Source organism: Mesocricetus auratus, unplaced genomic scaffold (assembly GCF_017639785.1).
Source record: "Mesocricetus auratus isolate SY011 unplaced genomic scaffold, BCM_Maur_2.0 Super-Scaffold_100011, whole genome shotgun sequence".
Taxonomy (NCBI): domain Eukaryota; kingdom Metazoa; phylum Chordata; class Mammalia; order Rodentia; family Cricetidae; genus Mesocricetus; species Mesocricetus auratus.
The window spans coordinates 47,810,935-47,838,036 of NW_024429195.1; the positions used below are offsets into that span (position 1 = coordinate 47,810,935).

Below are 27,102 nucleotides of genomic sequence, written 5' to 3' on the forward strand. Positions count from 1 at the left end.
TTGTACACTAAATGTGCAATTAAAACTTCGTTATTCCACAGTAACAGGGTTTTTCCATTTAAACTAGGGAAAAACTGCCATTAATTTGATCATAACAGTACATGAATATATTCACTCTATCTCAAATAGGGTATCATAACATGAGAGATACCTGTCTGGCAAGGATCTGCATGCACAAGCAAGCTGCCCAGATAGCTTTAGGATAGATAAGGCGCTACAAGACAACGGCAAATGAATAATTGTCATAAATATACTCATCTGCATAAAATTAAGTGTATATTTTACTTCCATAGTAACAGATATAATATTTATAGCTCTGATGATCACCGAATGTTTGTACCACAGTTTACCTTTTCTTCCACAGAACTCTGGTGTTCAGCTAGGCTTGACATTTGATTTAACATGGAGCAACAGGAGGCTGTCCATTCAATATTCCAAGACTCAGCATGACTACTAGGTGATCTTGAACTAATTTTCACTTAATCATTTCACTAACTTCTTGAAAATTTTTATCGGGTTTAGGTAACTGGAAAAAGAATCATTTCCAGACAACTTACAGATGACTAACTAATTTGTGTGTGTGTGTGTGTGTGTGAGAGAGAGAGAGAGAGAGAGAGAGAGAGAGAGAGAGAGAGAGAGAGAGAGAGAGAGAGAGAGAGAGAGAGCTTCCATGGAAGCAGAGGGGAGAGGAGTCCCTGGATGTGGCATTCAGTCCTCTGCACTTCCGGGAGAGAGTCACAGTCCTGGATGAGCTGAGCCGAGACAGACTTTATTTGCTGGTACAGAGTTTTACACCACCACCGCTGCCGGCTAGTTTTTAACTTTAAAATACCTTGAGTTTGTAGTGTTCCAAGCTGCCAACATTGTCATTTGGACTGAGTTCCTAATTCCTACCTTAGCCCCAACTAGTAAGTTTTTTCTTAAGACGCATGACTTCCAAATTGGATCAAATCACCTGGACAACCCTAAACTCAGTGGTACAATTGTCACTCTGTATTTTATTTTCTGAAAGTGCAGGACTATCTTCATGGAGGAAACATCACAGCTTAGTGCACCCGGAAAATAAAGACTCCAGCTGGAGTGAGACTTCTAAGCAGATGAACTCGCGCTATTTCTTAGAACTTCAAACCCTCCTACATGGTTTGTGGAAGCAGATGAGTGTTGGTGCTGCCTCTTGTGAACTGCTTTCCCTTCAGGAACAGACAGCTCCTCCCCAGTTTGACATCTACTATTAATAAATGAGCCACTCCTCACTTTGTCTTTGTTTACCCAATAAGTGCCTTGACATTATTTTCAGAATTTGTTAGGAAAAGTTGTCCTTCTACTTCTGGTCCCTCAACTTCTGTTGCAGGTGGCACACAGACACACCAAAAAAAAATAGTAATTTTAGATAACAAAAGAATCAGGATAAGGATGTCTATCATAGGAAGTTTAAAAAATATTTCAAGACAGGAAAATAATGCCTGAAGAGAATCTGGGTAGATTTTTTAAAGATATGAATTACATATTCCACCACTGCAAAGTTTAGAGACCATGAGATTTTTTTAGTTCAATTGGAATTCGATTCACCTGTCAAATTTGATATTACATTTGTTTTTTAGGATTCACCTCTCATTTATATGAAATAATTTGAATGGATAGTTTTTACCCACTTTCTGCAGTAAAGTGTTAGCTTAAAATTTAAGGCTAGTCAAGCACTATACTCCTCAACAATTTCAGCTTCACTCCTGTAAAAGGAAATAGGAGCAGCAGTAAAGTGCAAAACCGTTTTGCAAAACAAGTTCGCAGCCAGTGGGACTTGGAAACAATGACCAGAATTGAGGGCACCCTTCATAGTAGTTCAGGTGTTGCTAAGAAAATTTTCTCTTAACTTCTTGGTTGGCTTGAGTTACAAACGAAATGGCTTTCAGTAATTTTTCTTTGGGACACCTGTACTAATAAATTAACACAGTGCTATCATGTAAAAAAGACTTGGTGTGACTTGTGGAAGGACGAAGTGTGTTTTGAAGAACATTCCAGAAGGAAGACATACTCTACATATTGTAACATTCAGTTAGGTTTAGTGATGATCATTCCACATGTGATAGTAATTTTTTAAAATCCCTTTCTCTACATTGCAAAGCAATCCATTCTCTTGAAATAGGAAAAGTGAAGACAACAATGGTTAACAGGCAGGTGTTGACTAGGCATGCACCTCCAACTCAGTATTATCTTTCCTGGGCCTTCCTAATATAATGCAGTAGTCTCAATTTTCTAAATTTAGAATATATATATACATATATGTGTGTGTGTGTGTGTGTGTGTGTGTAATTGCTTAAGGTAGGGCACAACATAGCTTTCAATGTTAATTCTAATATATAAAAGAATATATTGCAAAAGAATAGATTGGGTAAGAAGTCTGTCTAGATTTGGGTTATGGAGATAAGTGAAAGCCTGTTGACTCAGTGTTCTTTATGCAAATTTACAAATAGGCAGGTTGAACACTGCCAGATGTTCAGTAACATATTAGGGATTTATACTTTGTTTCAGTTCTAAGGAAAGTGGCACTGCAGAACCACTGGTGGTGACATCGTAAGGTTCACCAATGACAACATTATCTTGATCAAGGTGCAACATCCAACCTGTGGGCTTCATGAGTCACTTCAAAGAATGATGCTTCTTTCCACTTGCTTTTTTTTAATTAAAAAGAATCATTGCTTTCTTTATTAACCATAGAGTCAGTTCTTTGCCCTCTCATCTCTAAAACTGTTCCAGTTTTGCTATCTCCACTTGAAATCAAGCACCTGGAAAGCTACCAGTATCCATAAGAAAGATTAGGTGACAGTTCACCTGTTAAAATGGGGTACACACCTGCTGCTCTGTGAGAAATGAACGGAGACAGGCGTTCATTTCTGGAGTTGTTTTGGGTCTTTACTTCTCAAGGGAACTTCTGCCCCTTCCTCAGAATCCGATCAACACTAGAATTCGCCATAACTACTGCTCCAGCGAGGAGCCAGAATAATTTTGAATGTGGGAAATCAAACATTGTCATGAGGCACAGCACACCTTCTCTTCCTACTTCTCCATTCCAACTTGAAGACTTTTACACGTTTGCCTAAGGAACAAACACATGTCAGGCACTCCACTGTTGAACAGATTATCACAGGATTCAAAGCTGGGAGAAAGGGACATTTTAACACAAACAAAGGGACAACAAGACATTGTCCTTCATTTCTAACAGAGCCCACAGTGGGAATAGTTCTCTACTGCACTTAGAAGGTTATAAATGAGAAACACATACAATAAGAAGGACCAATTTAAACAGCTTTTATAAGCAACTACAACAGGGGTTGTAAGTTTTCCTTGTGAATAGTTTGTGAGACAATCTGCACCAAGCAAAGGAAAAAAGTTTCATTGAGTTAAGCAAGAAAGAACAAAGATTTCAACAGGGGAGTATTTTAACATTAAAGTGTCAAAGAATCATAGAAACATTATGTGGCAATACTCAGTTGGAATCCTAAGATTTTACATTTGCAGTCTCCACCTTATCTGAACATCCAGACCTGAAGCGATTTGTAAATTGATGATGTGTAAACTAGGATCATTCACACTTTAGGGCAGATGAAAGGGATCAAGTCTTTTAGCCAATACTTAAGTTTTACCACCCATGGGCACTTGCTTTTCAAGTCAACTACACATCTCTTAACTCATTATTAATCCTATAATCCCAAGGAACACTCTGAATAATACCCATGACATTTGCAGTAGTAATTTATGAGACTATAGATATAGGCTTCCAAAAGTTTCTTTATGCATCTTTCCCCCAAAGAACTGAATGTGTGTGTGCAATTTAAATAATAATTGAGAAAATGAAAATACTATTTTTATTCATAATAAATCCTATGAAGGTGAAGCTATTCTTTGGCATCAGAAAACATGGTTCTTGGTAAAATGAATCAAAATGTAATATTTCCTAGATGAATTTGAGAGTGTAGAAGAGTTATAATTGAATGTAGAGAAAACAATAATCCTGGCATAATTGAGATTAAAGATAGTTTACAATTAAGAATGATTTTGCAAGCAATTTCAAACAAGAAAGACATTTCTTTTGCCTTTATTGCTAATTTTGGCCTCTCCTTGTCAAACCAGAAAATGTAAGATTAAAGCAATGTGTTAGGGTATGGCAGAACATCTGTGTGCTGATGGCCCATCAAGAATACTTGACCTTATCCAGACACACCAGAGCCAAGAATACCAGAGTACAGGCCAGTGCCAATGCAGACAGTAGATGCCAGTGGCAGAAGACAAAGGATGAAACTCAAGGAAACTAGGAGAGTTTCACACCTTCTAGAAAAAGCCAGCAGAAAATGATATACACCACTTATGTCTTCCCAATGCTCTGTTTCTTTTACATTGTTAAAAACCATGCTTGTTTGTTTGTTTTGTCTAATATTCTTTAATTCCATATATCCCCCATTAAGGACATAACTATTGCCCACACATTTCTTGCCGCTTCTGTTTCTACCCATCCTCCACATCTGTTCCCACTCTCTGTTCCTCCATCACTATCCTAAGCAAGGACTGTTCAGTCTGGTTTGTATGAGAGCAATAACTCCCTGGTTTGTCTTGTTCCTTATATCTCCTCCTCATGTTTGCCTCCATCACCTAAAAAGGAAAAATCTCTAATGGTGTCATACTACAGAAAGAAACCTGAATCTATGAAATAGAAAATTCTTCAGTATTAGACTAACTAACCAGTTTCATCAGCCCTTCTTTCCTAAGCCTCCTCAGGTCCACATTTAATAAATTCTCTTCTAAGTTGTTGCACCCAGTCATGTCTCTATCTTAGTGCCCACTAAGCATCTATGCTTGATTTAAAGCCCTAAAGGAATGAGATGGCATCAAGATCCATATATTTAGAGCTTTATCTATACTTTAGGCATATTTCATAAGATATTTAGGAACTGTGAGCTATTATAAAGGAAAGTATATTAACATGTACTTCTTTCTTCATGACTAAACAGTATTCCAGGCACTTAAATAATCCCGTATATTTATCAAATGAAAGATTAAAACAATGGATGAATGTGTATATGTGTGAATTAACAAAAAATTAATGAATATATATGAACAAAAATGATAAGCAGCTTCATAAGGAAATAGAATTACTATTTGGATTCTCTATAAATACCTAGAGACATGATCAGGTAACCCCATAGGCACTTTCTCAGCTATTAATTTTTCCAGCATTGTTCCCAGGGTTCCGTATTTTTAGAATTTAAAATTATAGATGTCTATGGGTCCTGACATTCAACTTCACTTTTGTACCTCAGATATTTAAATGTATTCTCATTTGGAAAAGGTCTGATTTTTAAGACAAAATTAATTCATGGAAATAATAATGCATGAAGATAATAGCAATCTGTGATGCTTTAATTGGTATTAGGCTAGCCACCTGGGATGTGGAAAATGTCCAAATGGATACATCAAGGTTCATACTGGCATATTTATTACAGTTAATATTTCAGTTATGAATTATCCTACTTTTAAAAATACACTTCTCTCCTGAGTAAATCCCATACTGTTGTTTAACACTGTTGGGGAGTTTTTCTCATGAAATATTTTGTGGTGGCAATTATCCTACACCAAGGAGTCATAGGCTCACTTGACAAGTATGTTGCCATCATTGAAACAGCATCAAGTTTCCTATAGTGGAACATATAAAACAAATGACAAAATGATTGACTCAGTGTCTGTCTATCCAAATAATACTTTCCATGTAAATGTATTCACAGACAGGGAGGGACATAGGGATGGATGCATGGAGGAAGGGAGGGAGGGAGGGAGCGAGGGAGGGAGGGAGGGAGGGAGGGAGGGAGGGAGACTGAGATACTGAGATACTTGCTATGTTTACCAATCAGGATACCCAACACCTCTTCCCCAACACTCTCCCCTAAGACATGAAGACTGACTTTTTTTTAAGGAATCACTTTTCTTTTTTCAAGATTAATTTTTATTATATCATTTCCTACTTCTCTTCCTCTCTCTAATTGTTCCCATATACACTTTCTTAAATTTGCAGTCTTTATTTCTTTAATTGTTGTAACCTGGCTGGCTGGAGCTCACTGTACACATAAGGCTGCCTTGTAACTCACAGAGATCCTATGCCTCCTCAGTGCCGAGGCTTAAAGTGTTCACCACCATGCCTGGCTAGGTTAATTTCTCTTTGCTGCCTTGCCTTCTTTGTTTGAATCCTTTTATACTTTTGTTAGTCTATCATGTCTTCTCTTGTCTTAAAGGTCACATTTATGACATTCCTAACACTCTGACAGAGCAGTCATTCTGTGGTTTCAGTTTGGTGTTGTGGGTTATTTTTGCTTTGCTGTTGTTGTTGTTCTGGCTACTAATCATCTTTGTGCCTGGTTTGGGGTTTTATTTTTCTAATTGTATGCTAGATTTTGTATTTGCAGAATTGAGAAGTTATTGTGACACTAGGGCTTTAGTTTTCCCCAGAGCAGAAGATTATGACTTTCTCAATGTCATTTCCACAATTCCTGTTCATCTCAGTCCAGTTTCAGGTATTGGGGCGATTCAGACAGTACAGTGGGAATGCTATTATGGTTTCCTCTCTTTCCGACAGTGCAACATATAAATAATGTGAACTCGATGGGGCTATCTGCTGGGTGGCTGTGGACTATTAGGACTGTCTCCTGCACTCCAGGTGTATAATCAGAAATAAGAAGGGTTCACCAGAGCTATCTGCTTGGTGACTGTGAATTATTATGGTGGTCTCCTGGGGTCTGCCAGGTCTCTTTCAATCTCTAGGCTTACTTGTATTGACATTGACCTCCATGGGCTAGGATACCCCTATAACCAGACTGCTTTCTTAATTGTCATACTTCTCTGTATTTTTTATTTGATTTTTCTGGTGTTGGAACACATAAAATTTACTAATACTGTATTTTTAAAAATGTGCGGCAAAGTACTTTGAAGATTTTCTTAGCCATAACTGAACGATAAAGCGAATTATGTGAGCTCAACTTCTTTGGGGCGCTTGGTTTTGGTAAGTGATCAATTATTCTGTAGCATTTCACATTTTTCTTTGGCATTCTCCCACCTCCATGGTACCAATGTATACCAACTGCTTGGAGCAGGTCTAACACAATGGTGTAAGTTAACTGATATGTACAGCTAGGGCAACCTTATTTCCCAGTTTTCCTGAGATGGTCCTATTTTATGCCTGTTCCATGAACTCCTCTTATGCATAACCTGAGGGAATTTCCTGGTGTGGATAAGAAGTTCTCTCATTACTTGAATTAGTAAGTACCTTTTCTTGGAAATTTGAGTTTTTGTGAATAACTTTTGGATATGTCTTCAAGATATAAACAAGAATTTTTGTGGTTGTGGTGAGACCAAATTAAATATTTCTAGAAACATAAAACATTTTTGAAAACCAATAAATTACACCAAGTTTCTAATGAATGTTTAAGTTTAGTGTTGAGCAAGCATTTCTTGTTATAGCACTGTGCTAAGTTCTCCAACACTTCTATCATGAAGATGAGACGCGAAGAGTGTAATGTGAAAGGCTGAAGGTAATATTATCAGCCAGTACTGGAGTCCAGGGTCACTCCAAGAGCCACAGTAAACTGATGGTACACTATATTACCTTAAAGGTAAATGATTTATTACAATAAGGAGGTCAAAAAGTCCTCCTACAAAAAACGTGGACCAATTTTAAAGCCTGAAAATATTGGAATTTGATATTATCTAACATAAGTTTAAGTCTCTCAACTGGGTTTTACAATTTTCTCCATCATGTATTTTTTAAATTTTTATTAGAATAAAATTTTCATCAAATTGAAAAATGATAATTCCATGTGAATTTCATCTTCTTTGTTAAGATACAATGCTAGCTTGAATGTTCATTGACTGATGACGATTATCTATATAATGATGAAGACAGACTTTGGGCAGGCAAGGGATATAGTGGAATGATGGAGAGTGGGGGGTTAAGAAAATGTAATCACAGGGTTATCTTGACTTTTTAGATTTGTTAACTATATATCTCTATCTCTATGTACCCACAGTAGAACAAACCTCTATTTCATCAAACTTGTAAGAGGAATGAGCACAAATATGCCTCCAATAACAAGTTATTCCACTCATTCAAATACTTTCAAGTCTTAATTTGAAATATTTTCAAAAACAGTAAAAACAAAATTTACCTCTTTGGATCACTCTCATTGTTTCAATGCAGTTACAAAAATAGGAAATCTAATTATATAATAAGGCATTAAACATATATATAATTGCCTTTTTAAATTCTATTATTGTCTTTTTTTTACAGAGTTAGACATTTCTCCTGCAAAGAATGGGTCAATACTGCATTGTTTTCCCAAAGTTATATTGGAGTCTGGGAAAGCAAGTAAGTAGTTATATTATGCATACAATTTCTAATGCAATTTTTCATCACTTAAGAGCAAAACGTGTTGCCACACATTTCAGTTGAAATGTGCTATTTTAAAAGCATCACTTAGATTTCAATTGTTCTTCCATAAACAGAAATTATTAGCCTCAGCTAATTGCTGAATATCTATAAGCACGTTCTGCATCAGTTTCTACTGGGCATTTTTGTGATTTACTGAGAACATTAATGCTGTATTAGTAACATTGAAGTGGGCGACTGTAGCTCAGCATTCAAGCTAGCACGCTTTTCCCAAAGCAGCAACCACTCCAGGCCAGCATCATCTCACACTACCCCAGGCAAAACAACACAAAAAGTTAACACTAAAATAAAAGCAGATATAGGAAAAAGAAAAGTGCAGCACATAGCTATGGTGTACTCTGTCCCCAGATAACAAAACTGTTCAGCCACAAAGAGACACTTTTGTGAGTCTGCCTTGTAATTGCACTAAGAAACCCCTTGTAATGGTCAGCAATCACAAGGGGCAAGGGAAAACATACTTTCTTATGTTTCTATAGCTTCAGTAATATGCAATAGAAAAACCAATGCCTGGTGGCTAAAAAGGACACAGCAATTTTTATACTCCAGAAGCATACTGCTTCAGAGATGATTCTAACACTTAGAAGTATAATAAGCTTGACTAGCCCACACTAGTGATGGGAATGTCCCAGATTATGTGACCATTAAAATACTATAACCTATTTTTTCCAGCTCTTTGGTAAATTAAAAAAACAACAACAAGCAACATTTTAATAGCATTCATGTATTTATTTGTTTGTTTGTTTATAGTGGGGAGGGGGTATGGTGAGCACATGCACACACACATGAGCTCCATGGCTTGCATGTGGGGACCAGACATCTTGCAGAAGTCAGTTTTACTTTCATCATTGAGTATCAAACTTAGACTATCAGGCTTGGGGACAAAGCATCTTTACCTGCTAAGGTAGCACATTACTCACCCTGTAGGAGAATATTTTTGTGATTAGTACAAAATGGACTGAGTAAAATTCCCAATGAATCTGTGCTTTATTTGAGTTTAAGTCTGGACTTGCACCCTAATATGTTTCTATAACTGTATATTTAACAAGACTTACTATTGGTGAATAAAAATGCTCATTCATTATTCATTGGGAAATGATCTATTTTGTTCTATTAACCAATTAGCAACCTACTTGACTTACATACTTCTTATAAGAGATGAGTAAGGCCTAACAAGTGGCCAGTAACGGTTTTAAGTAATTCCAGAATGTTCACTGGTTTCACACACCTAAGAAATCTACATGGTGTTTCCACTATTGTCCCATCTCACAGATGGGCAAGGAGTGCAGGTGTGAAATGACTTTCCCAAGGTCACAGGCTAATGCGTAGGTGTGGATCTGGGTAATCTGATTCAAACATCTGAATTTGTGGGCTGGGAAGATGGCTCAGCCTGTGAATGGTTGCCATCCAAGCTGAATCCACAAGCTCTCTGTTCATTGAGAAACACTGTATTCTACTTTCATTTTTGTTGATGTAAGAAAATATCCCACTGAAAAGCAACTTAGAGGATAAAGGGTTCATTTTTTTGTTCACAGTTACAGGTCACAGTCCACCATGGCAGGGATGGGGTGTCAAGGAAACGGGAATTTGAAACATCTATTCACATCACATCCATAGTCAAGAATAGAGACAAATTATCCAAACCCAAGAAAAGATGTTCACTTGTAGGCTCAGTCACTCTACATCAATTAACACACTCAAGACAACCTCCCACAGACATGCAGAGGCAAACCCTATATCAACAATCAATGCGACTCTATTATCAGATAATTCTAGGTTGTATGGAGTTAACAAAGCAAACCAAACACCCTGTCACTAAAAAGAAGTAAAGACTCATTAAAGAAGACAACCCAACATTGCTTCCACATTTACGGTCACAGAAGTGCATGCACACTTGCACACCTGCACACACACACACACGCACACACATGCATATACACAAAATTAAAAGTTAAGAGAGAAACTAAATTCATAAACAATCAAACCTATTCTTGGAGACTTTCTCAATAGAGCATACCAGCCATTTCTCACTGAAGCAAGACTCATCAGATGGAAAGATGAGAAGATAATGATATTCTTGAGCCATTCTAGATACCACTGTGATATAAGCATATTTTTTCATGCAAAAGTTATTTTAACATGTGCTATTCCTCTTTCACACAGGGAATAGGGCTCCATGCTTACACATAAAGTTAAATAGACAGGCAAGAACCTCCCGGATTTGTCTTGTTCTAGTCTACTTAATTTTATTAAAAGAGCTGACTGGCCTCAAATATGTAATCCTTCTGCCTCTGTTTGCTAAGTTTTGGGATTACAGGTGTGTGCCTAAATGTCTGTGACTCTAGAATGCTCATATGATGGCAATTCTTAGCTCTGATGAAATCAGTTTTAGAAAAATTAAATATTTTTCATTATAGCATGTTTTTTAAAATATTATGAACATGAGTCTTATCAGGAAAAGATTGTTTGAGGTAATTTTTAGATGAATATCTTCCTTTGTATGTTCTCAAAGACTCCCCTTTCTAATGCATCTGACATCTTATAGAGGCAGTAAGAAGCATGTATGCTGCACCTGTGAAGAGAAGTAAATGAAAGCTTCCAGGGTACACACTTCTTAGGATGGCCAGAATCCAGTAGGTCAGCACCAGTGCTGGCAAGGATGTGCAGCACCAAGAACTCACATTGACTGCTGGTGGGGAAGCAAAATAGGGCTGCTATTCTGGAATGCAGTGTGGCAACGATAAGCACACCCTCATCATACAAACTGGCAATTCTGCTTCTTGCCGGTTACCCTAAAATGCATAAGACTGTGTGTTCATGAAGACACGTAAACAGAAGATGTTGATAGCAGGTTTACGAATATGTTTCAAATTGTGAACACAGCCAAGTTTTCCATTGGGAAAGAAGTGATAAATAACTTCATCCAGAAAGTAGAATGTCATCCAGGCTGAGGAGAAAGGCAGTATTAAGCTATTAAAGGCGTGCTATAAACTTGACTGCATACAAATAACTAAAGGCAGCCAAATTGAAATGGTTACATATTGTGTGATTCCAAGTAGTTGGTACTCTGGGAAAAGCAAAGCAATGGGTGGGGGAAGGCACATACACCAGTGGCTGCCAGACATTTCATAGGAAAAGACAATTAACACAGCACAGAGGACTGTTAGGGTCATGGGAAGGGTATCATATAATAGTACAGAAATATGTACTTGGCCTTAGATTCATAGTATTAACAAAAACTCAGCATACTGTACCTTCTCCAGTAGGAAACATCTCTAAATTTTCAGGTTAAAAAGCTAAGGGTAAGTTTGCTGCATGAAGCTTGATCACTTTTCATTTTTCAGTCCCCTTATCACATTAACACTTAATATGACTTGCCATGTGTACCCTTCAGCCTTGGTTCTAGAATGAAGAGAATTACCCCAGAAAACCATGAGCCACCTATGATGATGGCTGACTGAGGGTAAATCTTGTTTGTTCAACTATAGAGATTCAAAGGCTATTTTTCTTGCTTTTTGTGCTCAACCTAATCTACTTCAGAGTGTAACCTGTTAGAACACCCTCGAGAACAATCCCCACACAAAGCCTATTTCTTGCTCAAGTAATTTATCCCTAAGATTTAGCACAGAGCCTGACATCAAGCAGGCATTCAAAAATATTCTCTATTATAACAGCTTGGAAACAAAGGACAATATCTAAAAATCTAGAAAAATAATCAACGAAACTACATTAGAAAATTATAGAACTCAAAATAACTAAAGAAAAACTATTGATATGAATGTCTACAATAGTCACTATTATAATCACTGATTATGTATTTAGTAAAAACATCAACCTAGACAAAAAAGTAATTAGCAATTAAAACCAAGCATAAAAATATTGCTTATTTGTAGTATATTTTGAAATTTTCGTAGATTTTATCTTTACTATTAATATATGAGTAGCTCACCATAATTATGACTGACCAAAGAACATCTGGCTTCATATTTCACCATTTTTAATATAGTGTAAAAAATGATCTTAAAAGAATAGGTACACAAAAGATGCACATTCATACAAGGATATCTATTCAACTATGTTCATAGCAGCATTATTTGTAATGGCCATAACCTGGAAGCAAGCTAGATGCCCTTCAACTGAAGAATGGATGAAGAAAATGTGGTACATGTATACAATGGAGTACTACTCAGCAGAAATAAGTAATGGAATCTTGAAATCCACAGGAAAATGGATGGAACCAGAAGAAACCATACTTCGTGAGGTACCCAGTCACAAAAAGACAAACATGGTATGTACTCACTCATATATGGATTTTAGACATAGAGCAAAGGAGTACCAGCCTAAAATCCACACTGCTAGAGAAGCTAGGAAACAAAGAAGACCCTAAGAGAGACATACATATTCCCCTGGAGAAGGGAAAGGAACAAGATCTCCTGAGCAAATCAGGAGCATGGGGGGAGAGGAGAGGGAGTTAAGAGAAAGAGAGGGGGAGAAGAGGAGGTGGGAATGGGAGGACATGAGGGAACAGGAAGATTGAGTTGGGAGGAGGGAGGAAGAATAGAGGAGATCAAGAAAAGGGATACCATAATAGAGGGAGCCATTATAGGTTTAAAGAGAAATCTGGCAACTAAGGAAATGTCCAGAAATCTACAAGGATGAGCCCAACTCACAAAATAAGCAAAAGTAGAGAGGCTACATTAAATTCCCTTCCCTGATAATGAGATTGATGACTACCTCATAAGCCATCCTAGAGCCTTCATCCAGTAGCTGGTGGAAGCAGAAGCAGACACCACAGCTAAACACTGAGCCGAACTCCTGGAATTCAGTTGGAGAGAGGGAGGAGAGATGAGCTAAGGGGTCAAGACCAGGCTGGAGAAACCAAAAACAAACGGCTGACCTGAACAAGGGGGAGCTCATGGACCCCAGACTGACAGCTGGGAAATCAGCATAGGACTGATCCAGACCCCCTGAATGTGGGTGTCAGTTAGGAAGCCTGGGCAATCTATGGGGTCTCTGGTAGTGGATCAGTATTTTATCCCTAGTATACAAATGGACTTTGGGAGCCCACTCCACATAGAGGGATACACTCTCAGCCTAGACACATGGTGGGAGGACCTAGGCCCTGATCCAAATGATATGACAGACTTTGAAGATCCCCTGAGGAAGGTCTCACCCTCCCTGGGGAGCAGAAAGGGTAAAGGGTTGGTGGGGGGGCTGGGAAGGAGGGGAGGGAGAGGGAACTGGGATTGACATGTAAAACAAGCTTGTTTCTAATTTAAATTTAAAAAAGAAAAAAGAATGGGTAATATGGATAGGATCTTAATGTCTGGTCTTATTTGCCCAAGAAAAGCAGATAACTCCTCAAAGAGACCTTCTGAGACCTGCTACCTCCTCTCTTCCAAGTTTCTAGCAAGAACTGTCTAAACATCTATGGGTCTATCTGAATCTCTGACTGTTATAACTATATGTGGAAGCTTATACACAGAGACACAAGGGTTCTTTGAGCATTCCTAAGAAGAGCAAGAGTGTCAATTATGTGTTCATTAACATTTGAAAACACACATGGAAGTGGTCAAGACTGGGCTGCTGAAACCCACAGAATAGCTGACCTAAACAATGGGGATCTCATGGACCCCACACTGATGGCTGGAAGGCCAGCATGGAACTGACCCAGACCCCTTAAATTTGGGTGTCGATGAGGAGGCCTTGGCAATCTGTGGGACCTCTGGTAGTAGATCAGTATTTATCCCTGGAACACGAATGGACTTTGGGAGCCCATTCCACATGGAGGGATGTTCTCTCAGCCTGGATTGGGTGGGAGGTTGGGGGAGTTGGTGTGTGGTGGGGAGGAGGGGAGGAAGAGGGATCTGGGATTCACATGTGAAGCAAGCTTGTTTCTAATTTAAAGAAATAAAAAATAGTTTAAAAAACACACATGATCGTCACTGTACTTTTAGGAAAATATTATGGTCAAGGTACTGATATTGTAATAGTTTACCAGATCAGGAGGTTTCATGGTTTGTGTTATTGCTAATATTACCATTTGCTGCCATCTCGATTTTATTCATTTTAATACTGCTACAAAGATTGCCATATCTAAGTGTATTCCTCAAAGTCCTCCAGAACAGAGAACCAACCAGGCGTGTGTACATGTTCATTGGAAATAGAGATACAAATGTCTGTGTTACTCAAAAGAGGTCATCGTTTGTGTATTTGGGCTTTTAACTTATTGAATGAGGTTCATCCATGTTAACAAGGGCAATGTGCTTTATGCACTTCCTCATCAATTTAAGTCTCATTAAAATATACCCTCAAATGTGAGGATTAGAGGAGCCAGAGGGACTAAGAATACCATAAGAAAACCACTGAATCAACTAACCTGGGCTCACAGAATTTCACAGAGACTGAACCAACAACCAGAAAGCTTGCATGGGACTGACCTAGGGAGTCTGTATTTATGTTACAGCTGTATAGCTTGGTCCTTTTGTGGGACTCCAAACAGTGTGGGAGCAGGAGCTGTTTCTGGCTCTTCTACTTGAGTTTTGAACCCTTTCCTCTTACTGGGTTGCCTTTTCCAGCCTCAATAGGAGAGGAGGTGCTATGTCTTACTACAAGTTGACATAGCATGTCTGGCTGATATGCATGGGAGGCCTGGCTTTTCTGAAGAATAAGTAAGAGGAGTTGGGGGGGATGTTGGTGGGAAGGACTGGGAGAAAAGGAGGGATGTCAGGAAACTGTGATTAGGCTGGAGGAAAAAATTAATAAAAATAAATTTTAAAACTATATGCTCACAAGAAACATGTAATGTGAAATTAAATATTTGGTCACTTGACACAATTATAATTAGTCATCAGACTTGACGCTCTGAACATGCTTTTTTTAAAAACTTTATATGTGAATAAATAAAGAAAACCTTCAAATGACTGAACAGCAACCATAACACCTCTTTGTCATAAAATCTGCAAGAGATATCTCTTATGGGTTCGTCCTCCTTGCAAACCATATCAAGAAGAAACTGGCATGCATTTGTAAACACTGGCTAGTTTATCCTCCTGGATTTTGGATTTGGCTCTCATGTTTTGTGCTTTACTAAAAGATGCAAACAAGCTATCGTCTCTGAAAAATCAAGTATGTCTATTACAATGCAAAAGATGTACAATCACAGAAGAGTGAATGAAAGAAAAACAGAGCATGTCCATAAGACTTTTCAGGAGTGAATACATGTAACTGTGAATAAACACAGGTGTTTTTTTTTACTAATACACCAAGCTCTCCATAGTAAAGTTCTAGTGGCAATGCCCCAGAAGAGCCACATGTATAATATAAGCATTTATCATGAGGATGCTTGTTGAACTAAGGCTGAGAGGACCACTATGCAGAAGAAACAGGAGGGTGGTTGTCAGGTTTACAGCACTGTTGACTTCCAGTGCATCATGCTCAGTGAAATGGAAAATGAACAATCATTGGATCCACTATTAACACTGTCTCACTCTCTCTGTATTTGCTGTATTCTCAGAAAGGATAAACCCCCAATAGTTATACTATTGCTATTGAAGAAAATTCTGTCATGATATGGCGTTCTTTTACTTCAGGTATACAAACACATTTTACATATAAAGAATACTTATCCTTACCTACAGTATAATAGTAATGTGGTAGGGCTGGAGAGATGGCTCAGAGGTTAAGAGCTCTGACTGCTCTTCCAAAGGTCCTGAGTTCAATTCCCACATGGTGGCTCACAACCATCTATAATGAAATCTGGTGCCTTCTTCTGGTGTTCAGACATACATATAATGCAGACAGAATACCGTATATATAATAAATAAGTAAAATTAAAAAAATAGTAAAGTGGTAAACACATCACTGGATAGATCTCCATAGACCATTAACATAGGTGAAAACTGAGTATGTTAAAAGTTATCATTAATAACATTTATCAAACTTTATTCATAAGCACATTTCCTCACAACTCATCTAAGAAGCCCTAAAGCTATAATCTGGAGGCAAATGACTTATGTATGTGATTTGCATCAGTACTATACATGCAGGCTGTGCTTTTAACAAGATCATCTGTGAAATTTAATTACAAGGAGGCTTGGCCATCTGACCAGACATTTAGTAATCTCACATAAAGCTGGGAAATTGAGATTTCTTATCATGGTACCCATGCAGATTTCTCTGTGACACAAAGTGTCTTTTAAGAATACTCTAATTTATTTCCTTTCCTGTAATTACATTGATGACTACCTTAGTTATCATCATAGAAGTTTCATTCCGTAACCGATGGAAGCAGATGAAGAGATCCAAGGTTAAGCACTGAGCCAAACTCCTGGCGTCCAGTGTAAGAGAGAGAGGAGTGATAACATGAGCAAAGGGGTCAAGACCATGATGGGGAAACCCACAGAAACAGCTGACCCAAACAAGTGGGAGCTCACAGACTGCAGACTGGCAGCTGGAGAAACTGCATCAGGCCGAACTAGGCACTCTGATTGTGGTTGACAGTTTGGTGGTTTAGGTAGTTTATAGGGCCACTGGCAGTGGGGCCCAGGATTTATTCCTAGTGCATGAACTGGTTTTTGGAACTCATTCCCTATAGAGGAATACCTTGCTCAGCCTAGATACAGGAGAGAGGGCCCTGGTCCTGCCTCAATGATGTGATAAACTTTGGTTCTCCATGAGAGGACTCATCCTCTCTGAGGAGTGAATGGAGGGTGGAATGCTGAGAAGGAGGGGGGAGTGAGAATATATGAGTCATATGAGTAAATGAGGAATATTACTCACTTACATTCATTTTAATGATCAAATCATCTTGATTCTACTCCTTATCTCTCTGCACTTACAATGTTACCACTTTCTTTAATAATTTCAAGCCCATAATCTTGTACCTCTATCTGGTCCCTTATAGCTGAATGCATTCAACTACTACCCAAACCTTTCCCCTTCCCTAAGCTCCTAAGACTCTTTCAGAGCTCTTGGTGCCTAGAGAATAAAATCCAAATCTTCCACATAGAAACTTCAGTTTCTCATAACACCAATTCGGGTTGCTACCACTCTGCTCCCTGAAATTCTAGTCACCCACACCCTCTCACATTCATTACCTCACCCTGAGAACAAGTTTCAATTCCATAATTAAGACAGTCTATCACTCCAAGCTTTTGCATAAGCTGTTTCCTGTTGATCTAGTCAACCTGAGTATTAACATATCATTCAAGTTATAAATTGATGGCATCCAAGGGTGAGGAACCTCTTATTTCCTAAGGTAGTCCATTCATCAAGAGCTAATACTGAAGATGTTACTCAATGCGTTTGGCTGCGACTCCATATAACCACACAAATGTTTTTTTCTTCCCTTGATATATCTTCCAATGATTAAAAACACATTGTTCTTGTGTGTCTATTCTCAGAGGTTAATATTCACAAATCCAACACATGAATCTTTTTCTCAACCACTAAAATTGGGGTCTGGAATCTTACTGGGTATGCCTAGCTGAGGTGTGATCGATCATTCTAACAGGAAGCCTGGCTCCTCCCTCCATATAAAGCATGTATCAACCCAACTCTGCAGTTTAGAGACCGGTTTGACAAGCTGTGGATCATCCAACAGGGAACTGCCATTTTGTCTTCCTAGAGATATGAAGGATTTGGAGCACAGCTGTGTTTTCATGTACCCACTTGTTTTCAAGCGCCCCCTGGTGATCATGCACAAACCATCCTGTGCTTACTGGGGAAAAATACCTTCTACTCTACTTAACTGAGCATTCTTTACCCTATTCACCACAATGAGAATTTTACAATACAAGGGAACTCACCCATGGTGCTGTTAAAGTCCCTGTGCAATGTGTGCAAGGTTGTGAGGAAGGAAATAGCTTTGATAGAATATATGCAGCGCTGCAATCTGTACAAAAACATACATTTTTAAGTAGGAAGTTTGTTCCCCAAGGTAGAAATGAAAGCTTGAGGTCTCCAACGTGTGGTTCTTTGAGTGTCACCATCTAATCTTTTTTTCCCATTTTCTAATAATTTTCTTTTTTCTGATGTATTCTTCCCTAATTTCAGTGTATTCTTTCCTAATTTCATATGTTCATATTTTGGACACATCCATCCTCCAGGGTCCTCTGATCACCCTCCCACTGAACCTTCTTCTCCCCCAGTGATCCCCCTACCACACTTTTATATGTCAAGTCTCCTTTTTTTTTTGGCAATGAGTTTAAGGAGGTGCCTGTATGGGCAGATTCACTGGAAAGCAGATAGGTAACAAGAGGCGACACTATTGGAGAAAATGACTTCCTTTCTACCCTTCTGTTCTTCGGGTCTGGTAAAATCCTAGTCTTCTTTCCTTAGGAACTCCACATAGTCAAAAATGGATTGTAGAGAGATGCCTTTTCCTTGCCAGCCGCTTTGGTTTTTCCCCACCACTTGCCTGGGCTCTGCCATGTTGTAATCCCCAAATAAGACACAAGACTTTGTATTAATTATGAAGCTGTTGGCCTTGCTTGTTTCTTATTGGCTAGCTCTGACTTAAGTATTTAATCCATTTAAGTATTACTCTTACAGGACAGACATCTTACTTCTCTGGCGGGCTACATGATGAATCCCTGTGTTTCTCCTACCCAGAGTCCTCCTGGACTCCTAGTCCCACCTATCTTGCTTCCCTATTGGCCAACGGTGCTTTATTGACATATACACAGGACTTCCCCATCAATTGATAAAGTATTTGATGACTCCCCAAGTATATTTGCTTTCAGCAAATATTAAGTCTAAAATGTTTTTTAACTAACATGACAGAACTTTGGCCATAACATAAGAGACAAATCTAAGATCCTCTCCACATAATTCCCGGAGTATACTCCATGGCCTCAGATATCCCTCAGAGTTGCTAACTAAATGGTGCCCAACCCCATGTGGCATTACAGTGTGTGGACACTCATAGTTAACTTTAAGGTCATAAGCACACTATTTGGGGTAACATTTGTGAATATACATGTGCCTCAAACAGGATGGAGGCATATCCATCCTCTGGGAGTTTGAAAGCACTGAGCTGTAGCCCATTGTTCATTTTAGTGGTGAAGATAAAGGCCACATTTGAGAAATACAGCTCTGGTGATCTGCTACTTGAAGTCTTTGCATCAATTTCCAATAACTCTCTAAACAATCACCAAGGCAGGCACTCTTACTCTTGTTAAATTATTATTTATGCAGTATGTGGCTCCCTAATCTAAAACACCAGATTTAAAATGTTACCTTTGGCCCATGCTGCATCCTGGGTTCCTACCTGCCTTGAATACAGTGTCTAATTGGTGTGAAAGCTGCACACAAGTTAATCTGTTTCTGTCTGAACCTCCTTATTAAAAAACCTAATGTTATTACTATGATTGCCTACTTCCTTAAGTGTTCTGCTTCTAATTGCCTCCTCATTTAAAACTTTAGCTTCTCTGACACAAATTCTACTCACTCAGTGTCTGCCTTTCTCATTATAATAGTAAAAAATATTCACCTACTCTTAACAAATATCAAATACAAGGTGTTAGACCAGATTTTCCACTATGTTAAATGGCCTAGAGTTACTGAGTATTAAAAAAAACAGATTGAAAAATAAACCCTTTCCACAATTCTTTCCATGTTATGTCACAACAGCTCCCATTTTCTACATTTTTACCAGTTGTGACATGCCTAAGATGCTGTGTTAGCCTTGAGTTCTACTGCTTGCTCTATCCCAGACACCGGAATCCCGGCTATCCCTTGGAAGTAGTTTTCCCAGGACATCAGCCATCTCAGGGACGTTTTCCTTCCATCTGCTTAGGAAACTCATTTTCCAAATAGCCATGTGGGTCACCCCCGCCCCCACCTTCAAACCTTCCATCAAATACGCAAATTTGCTCAGCACTTTCTGTTTCCCATTCTTTTCTCCCACTGTGGCCTAACACCAGAATTCAATGTGCTATTTATTTTATTAATTTTTTTGTTGCTTCTATGTAATGGGTAGGATCTGTTGTGCCTGTGTCACCCAGACAGATGCATTGAATTTCATATCCTGTGGTTGCTCAAAGAAGCAGTCAAGCTGGGCGGTGGTGGCGCACGCCTTTAATCCCAGCACTCGGGAGACAGAGGCAGGCGGATCTCTATGAGTTCGAGGCTGGGCTGGACCAACAGCCTCCAAAACAATACAGAGAAACCCTGTCTCGTAAAAACCAAAAAAAAAAAAAAAAAAAAAAAGAAGAAGAAGAAGCAGTCAAACTCCAGGGAAGACTACTCCAATTAGCCATCGCTAATGTTCTAACTATCTCATCCCTTACAGCACTTGACCATGGGCAGAGCGCTCAGTTCAAATACAGCAAAGGAGGAAAGCAGAGGAAGGATGAGGCACAGGAGAGGACAGAGATGTTCAGACACGAGGAGGCCGCCATAGCATGCCACAGATCTCTCAAACTGGGAGACAATGTCATGAGGAAAACCACCATCTTAATGTGTCTGGTGACAGACACTCCAGCCCTACAGTCCCCCAAGAACCTGACGCTAATTACTTGAATGAGCTTAGAAATGGATTCTCCCCAGACTCCTCACAAGGAAGTACAGCCCTGTTATGAAATATGAAGCCCACCTTTTAATTCCCCCTTCACAAACGCAGACAACAGATACTGCTGTGCCACCTGTGCCCAGACATATAATCTACAGATAATTAGCAGGCATTAAGTCACTGAAACTTCTTTTAATGTCTATGGCAGCAGCAGAAAACTAATATGACTTAGGGGAGAGTGCAGGCCCTGTGGGAAGAAGGCTTTATTTCTTTGCCTTTGTTTCGTTGGCATTTTTACTTGGAACTTAGAACAACCTTTTAAAACAGTAAACACTACAGCACTTTTGAATTAGTGTATTTTGCCATATTGTATTTACCTCCACAAAATCTATATCTCAAAAGTAAATAAAATGTTTATCCCAAAAAAATAAGTTGAAAGCTGATATGAAAACGTGAGAACTGGACTGATCTGTAAACTCTTCATTAAGGAGTTAGCATCTCCACAAGTTCCATGGAGGAAGATTCAGGAGATAAGGAAACATCAACGTGGCACTTTCTAAGTTGCAGAATAGGGATGAGGGTTGTCCTTCTGCATATGTGTTTCTCTTATTGGTTAATGAATAACACAATGTGGCCAATAGAGGCAGGAAGATAGGCAGGGCTAGGAGATGAGGAGAATTCTGGGAAACGCAGGTAGACAGAGTCTACAAGTGATAAAAATCAGTTCATGAGGCTGATATTGGAAGGAAGGAAGGAGTGGAACTGGGGAGGGGAAGGGGGAAGGAAAAAGAAGGAGAAAGATAAAAAAGTAAGAAAGACAACCAAAAACAAATCAGTCTGACTTTAACTGCAGTGTGGCACATACAAATGTGTGTGTGTTGTGTGTAATGGGTCACAAGATAAGATATATATCTTACTGTAGGTGCCTTAATATAATTTATAAGCCACAGCCCTAAAGGTCATTTGCCTTTGCGCTGTAGACTAGACTGCAATTTAGGACCTGCCTGGTAGAGAGATGAAGACAAATGAATGGGGATATGCTGGATAAGAACGGCTGATCAAGAAAAGAGTCACACTCTTCTAAATGTGTACTTACATTTGCCAGGCAAAGTGAGCATTGGGAATGGAGACGGCATAAACACCAGGCCATCTTAATGTAATGAAGTAATCTTTAATCCTCATGCTGTGTTCTACCTTTGCCTTGGATCTGGAACAGCACCCTTGTCCTCTGTTTCTATCTACCAAAATTCAGCCTTGATAAAAAAGAGTCCTGCTTCATCTGGAAAGGGACAACTTGAGGCTTTGATCAGCAAAATTCACAAGAAGCTGTTTCTTTCCTCCCTTCTAAAAACTGGTCTCATCAGTCTTCTGAGGTTAGCCTTGTATTAATGTCATATAAATTTAGCTGTGAAGGAAGTTAGAAATGTCCTTAGTACATACAGACAGAGAGCTTGAAACCGAATCCTGTTTGACATCTTTGTGCCTTTGAAGATGACAGAGCTAAAGCAAAGACATTTGCTAGTGTATTATTTTAATAACATTAGTCTGTTCACCATTGATTTCAATGCATCTCTATGCAAAATGCTGCATAGAGATAAAGAAAATAATGATGCCTCAAATAGTATTCATTTCCCTGTCTCAGGTGCATATGTTACTTGTGGGCAAGGATTATTCCATATATCTCTGTGTTGTCCATATTGTATATTATGGTTGAGTATGTTAAGTAGGATTAGTATACTACACATTAACAGCTAAGTCAACTCTGTATTTGCATTTGTGTTTAAATTATAAATATTGTTACTATATAATATGCTCTACAATTCTTAACATCTATTCACACTGCATCACCTTTAAAAATCAATTTTGTTTAAAGATATAATAAAAATATGGAATTCCTATCTGGTTAAGGTTTTTTAAGTACATGGATAAAGATAAAAGCACTCCAGCTTCCACAAATTCATCTTATACATAGGATAAGTAGGTAGAATTTGATTACATGATTCCCAAAGATAATATGTCTCATGACAACATAGAGTCACTCATAAAGTAAGTTTTTGTCATGTTTTTTTTTTGGTAAGAATCAGACCTGAAGCTATGACCCCTGTGTTTTGGAGCATGAGGTCCATACCAACAGATAAGACATTGAAATTCTAACACAGTCCACGGGTTCCTCAGATCTTCCACAGAGGAAGAAAGATATCAAAACATTAAATGAGGCAGAGTCTGTTTTTTCCTGACGGTCCCAACAGTGTTAAAGATATTTCCTCCTATCTTCTGAGCTCCACAGCACCTTTCCCCCCTGCTATTTTGTATTGTATAATTAGCATATAATTATGTGCTCTTTTACACTGGAGAGACTATTCTTTTATTAATGACTCTAAAACAAGTTCCTCACTATTTATCTTTGAAAGCAACTTCAAAATAAAAGGCTCATAAGCCTTTTCCTTTCTTTCATCTTAAATCTTAAAAGTAATGCAGGAGATAGTTTTGCATGTCATAGATGCTCCTAAATTTTTTCTCCTCAAGCATGAGGGTGGAGGGAAAAGAATGGAAGAAGATGCTGAGTTTTCTATGCTTTTTCAGATGAAATGGTTTGAGAACAAAAATTTGATGTTTCCTAAAAGGCTATATGTTAATTGTCTACACTCCTTTCTGGGGAAGAAAATAGGTCTGAACAGCAGCAACAACAAAGCTCTCTGAATGGATATAAAGACAGAAGCATGGTATAATTTACAGTTGTGGCCAGGGCACTGAGATACCAAATTAGTCAGATGAACACTCACCCAGCCCTGATTTCTAGTCAGTTCTGGAAGATTCTATTTCTCCCTGCAGAGACCATGCAGGCCTCACTGTGGATTTGGCTGACTGTTCTCCTTCACTGAGTGACTTACCTGAGTGTTCCAGATTGGATATGGGCAATTATAAGGGAGGGTGTACATTACTGAAATTTTTAATCATAGCTCGGCCATTTTTGTAGCAGTGAAAAATCCCATATGACCATCATAGTTTGCTTTCGAAATACTAATAGCTTTGAACTAAGAGCAGCTTGCAAAGATACTTTGTAACCTTTCCAGAATCTCTCTTTAGACTTCCTTCTGTGTCCTTAACCTGCCAAATAAGGGATAATGATTGCATAGGACACTTGGAACCCCTGCCTTCTTATTCAGGACTGGCAAGTGGACAATGACAGCAATGAACAAAATAATGACTCCTGCTTCTTAATAATATTATAACTACTTATGCATGGAAGAATCACTCTGTGCATAGTACTATTGTGCCCCAATCTATTTAAGGGATGTTTCTTTCTTCCCTCGCTTTTTTTTATTTTAACCAATTAATTTCAAATTTTTATCAATATACAATAATTGTACGCAATATACAAGTCAAATCCAATGCAAAATATTTAAAATTGGAAGTTGCTTTTTTTTCTTTAAATATTTCCCTCCCTTCCTCTCGTGCCCTCCCCCCAACCACCTCATTATCCCCTCATTTCCCCAGGGAGGGTGAGGCCCTCCATGGGGGTGTCCATAGTCTGTCATTTCATATAGGGCAGGGCCTAGACCCTCCCCCAAGAGTTCAGGGTGAGAGTACACATTGTTGGATGGGAGTCCAAAGTCCGTGTGTATACTCGGAATGAGTGCTGATCTACTGCCCAAGGCTCAATAGATTACCTAGGCCTCCTCACTGACACCCACATTCAGGGGGTCTTGATCAGTCCCATGCTGGATTCCCAGGCTGATGCCTGGGATTCAAGAGTTAACCTTTGTCAGGTCAGCTGTTTCTGGGGGTTAAACCAGCCCAGTCTTAATCCCTTTAGTCATCAGTCCTCCCTCTCTGTTACTGGCTTTCTTGAGTTCAGCTCAGTACTTAACCATGGGAGTCTGCCTGTTCTTCCATCAGCCACTGAATGAAGTTTCTGTTTCCCAGACTCCCTGGACATGGATTGTAGGCTGTCTAAAATCCATATATGAGAGAGTACATGCCATGTTTCTCTTTTTGTGACTGCTTCCCTCGCTTTTTTAAACAATATTTTAGTGGGAAAACGAGAGCTGTTGACATCATAAACTGACTTTTATGGTTAGTGTAGCAATATTTGACCACAACTGTTTTGTGAATTCCATAAATAATCATATTTGTGCAATTTGACTAGCCAGGTACACTATCATAGTATTCAGTTAATTGAAAATATTTAAGAATGTATTTTAATTTTTCTTGCAATTAATAATAAAAATGTTTCTTATAAAAGAAACAAAGAGATCCCATCTTACTCCTGTCAGAATGGCTAAAATAAAAAACACTGAGGACAATTTATACTGGAGAGGATATGGAGAAAGGGTAACACTCCTCCACTGCTGGTGGGAGTGCCAACTTGTACACCCACTTTGGAAATCAGTATGGAGATTCCTCAGGAAAATGGGAATCAATCTACCATAAGACCCAGCAATTCCACTCTTAGGCATATATCCAAAAGATACAAATTCATACAACAAGGACATCTGTTCCACTATGTTCATAACAGCATTGTTTGCAATAGCCAGAACCTGGAAGCAACCTAGATACCCTTCAGCTGAAGAGTGGATAGAGAAAATGTAGTACATTTACACAATGGAGTATTACTGAGCGGAAAAAAATATTGGAATCTTGAAATTTCTCAGGCAAATGGATGGCACTAGAAGAAACCATCCTGAGTGAGGTAACCCAGTCACAAAAAGACAAACATGGTATGTGTAGACATGGATCAGGATAATTCTAGTCTGCAATGCTACTGACAGAGAGTCTGGGAAACAGGAAAGAACCTAAGAGAGTTATGCATGGTACCCCCAAGAAGAGAAATGAGGACCTTCATCCAGTGACTGATGGAAGCAGAGGCAAACCCACGATTAAACACTGAACTGAACCCATGGAACCCAGTGAGAGAGAGAGGAGCGATGAGAAAATTGGCAAAGAATGGGCTGGCAAAACCAGAAGACACAGCTGATATGAATAAGGGGGGAGCTCTTGGATCCCAGACCGACAGCTGGGAGGCCAGCATGGGACTGATCCAGATCCCCTGAGTGTGAGAGTCAGTGAAGAGACCTGGACAACCTATGGGCCCTGGGCAGTAGATCAGTGTTTATCCCTGGCATCAAAAGGACTTCGTGTGTCCATAACACAAAGAGGGATGATCTATCAGCCTGGACTCTTAGGGGAGTGCCTGGACCCTACCCTGTGCGAAATGACAGACTAACCCTATGTGAAAGGAAGTGGGGATAGGGTGGAAGGTTGGGGGGGGCAGTGGGGGTGGTGCGGGAGGGGAAGAGGGAGAGGGAACTGGGATTGACATGTGAAGCAAGCTATTTAAAAATTAAAGTAATTGCCGGGCGGTGGTGGCACATGCCTTTAATCCCAGCACTCGGGAGGCAGAGGCAGGCGGATCTCTGTGAGTTCAAGGCCGGGCTGGACCGACAGCCTCCAAAACAATACAGAGAAACCCTGTCTTGTAACAAAACCAAAAAAATAATAATAATAATAAAATAAAATAAATAAATAAAAATTAAAGTAATAAAAAAAGTTCAGGGCCAAAAAAAGAAACAAAAGGAAAAGTAATTTACACTGATAAATCATAATTTTTCTTCTATCAAGTCATTTTATCTATTTTCTTAGTAGTTTTCTTTCTACGAGAAACATGGCCTCAGTATCACTACAGAATTTAGAACCAATTTAATCTGAGTACCTACAACTGTATTAATCCAGGACAGATGATGGGAACTCACCTCTCCCTTGGGCACTGGGCAGATGGTAAACACTGATAAACACTGTTAAAATCACTGTCGCTACCAGTGTTAAAAATAAGTCCACTAAGTTCTTCTTGTAAGCCTTGCATCAGATGTCCATTATCAGCGGATATGATGGAGGCATGGAGCAGTCTAAACTCCATCATTTGCAGCTGTTGTGCTCCTTTTTGCTGCCCTGACCTCCCTGAGCAACAGAACCATTTGGCCTTCCCTTCTGCCACTGACAGTACCAACTGTTGAACTAATTCTCAGATGGTTCAAGATAACTACATGACAACCACACATCTTTTCTCTGGTCCTGAAGACACTGGCGGTGTGGTCAATTTTCTATC

General features: G+C 39.0%; 1 protein-coding gene across 3 annotated transcripts in view; it reads right to left on the reverse strand.

Moving 5' to 3' along the window:
• Tafa2 (TAFA chemokine like family member 2) overlaps window positions 1-27,102 on the reverse strand; it is a 442,701-nt gene that overhangs the window by 8,143 nt on the left and 407,456 nt on the right. The window contains exon 5 of one of the 3 annotated variants that reach the window (XR_001197054.3): window positions 2,851-3,094. The exons of the other annotated variants lie outside the window; for them this stretch is intronic. The gene's annotated coding sequence lies outside the window, so the exon portion shown is untranslated. The remainder of the gene's footprint in view (window positions 1-2,850; window positions 3,095-27,102) is intronic. 3 annotated transcript variants of the gene reach the window in all.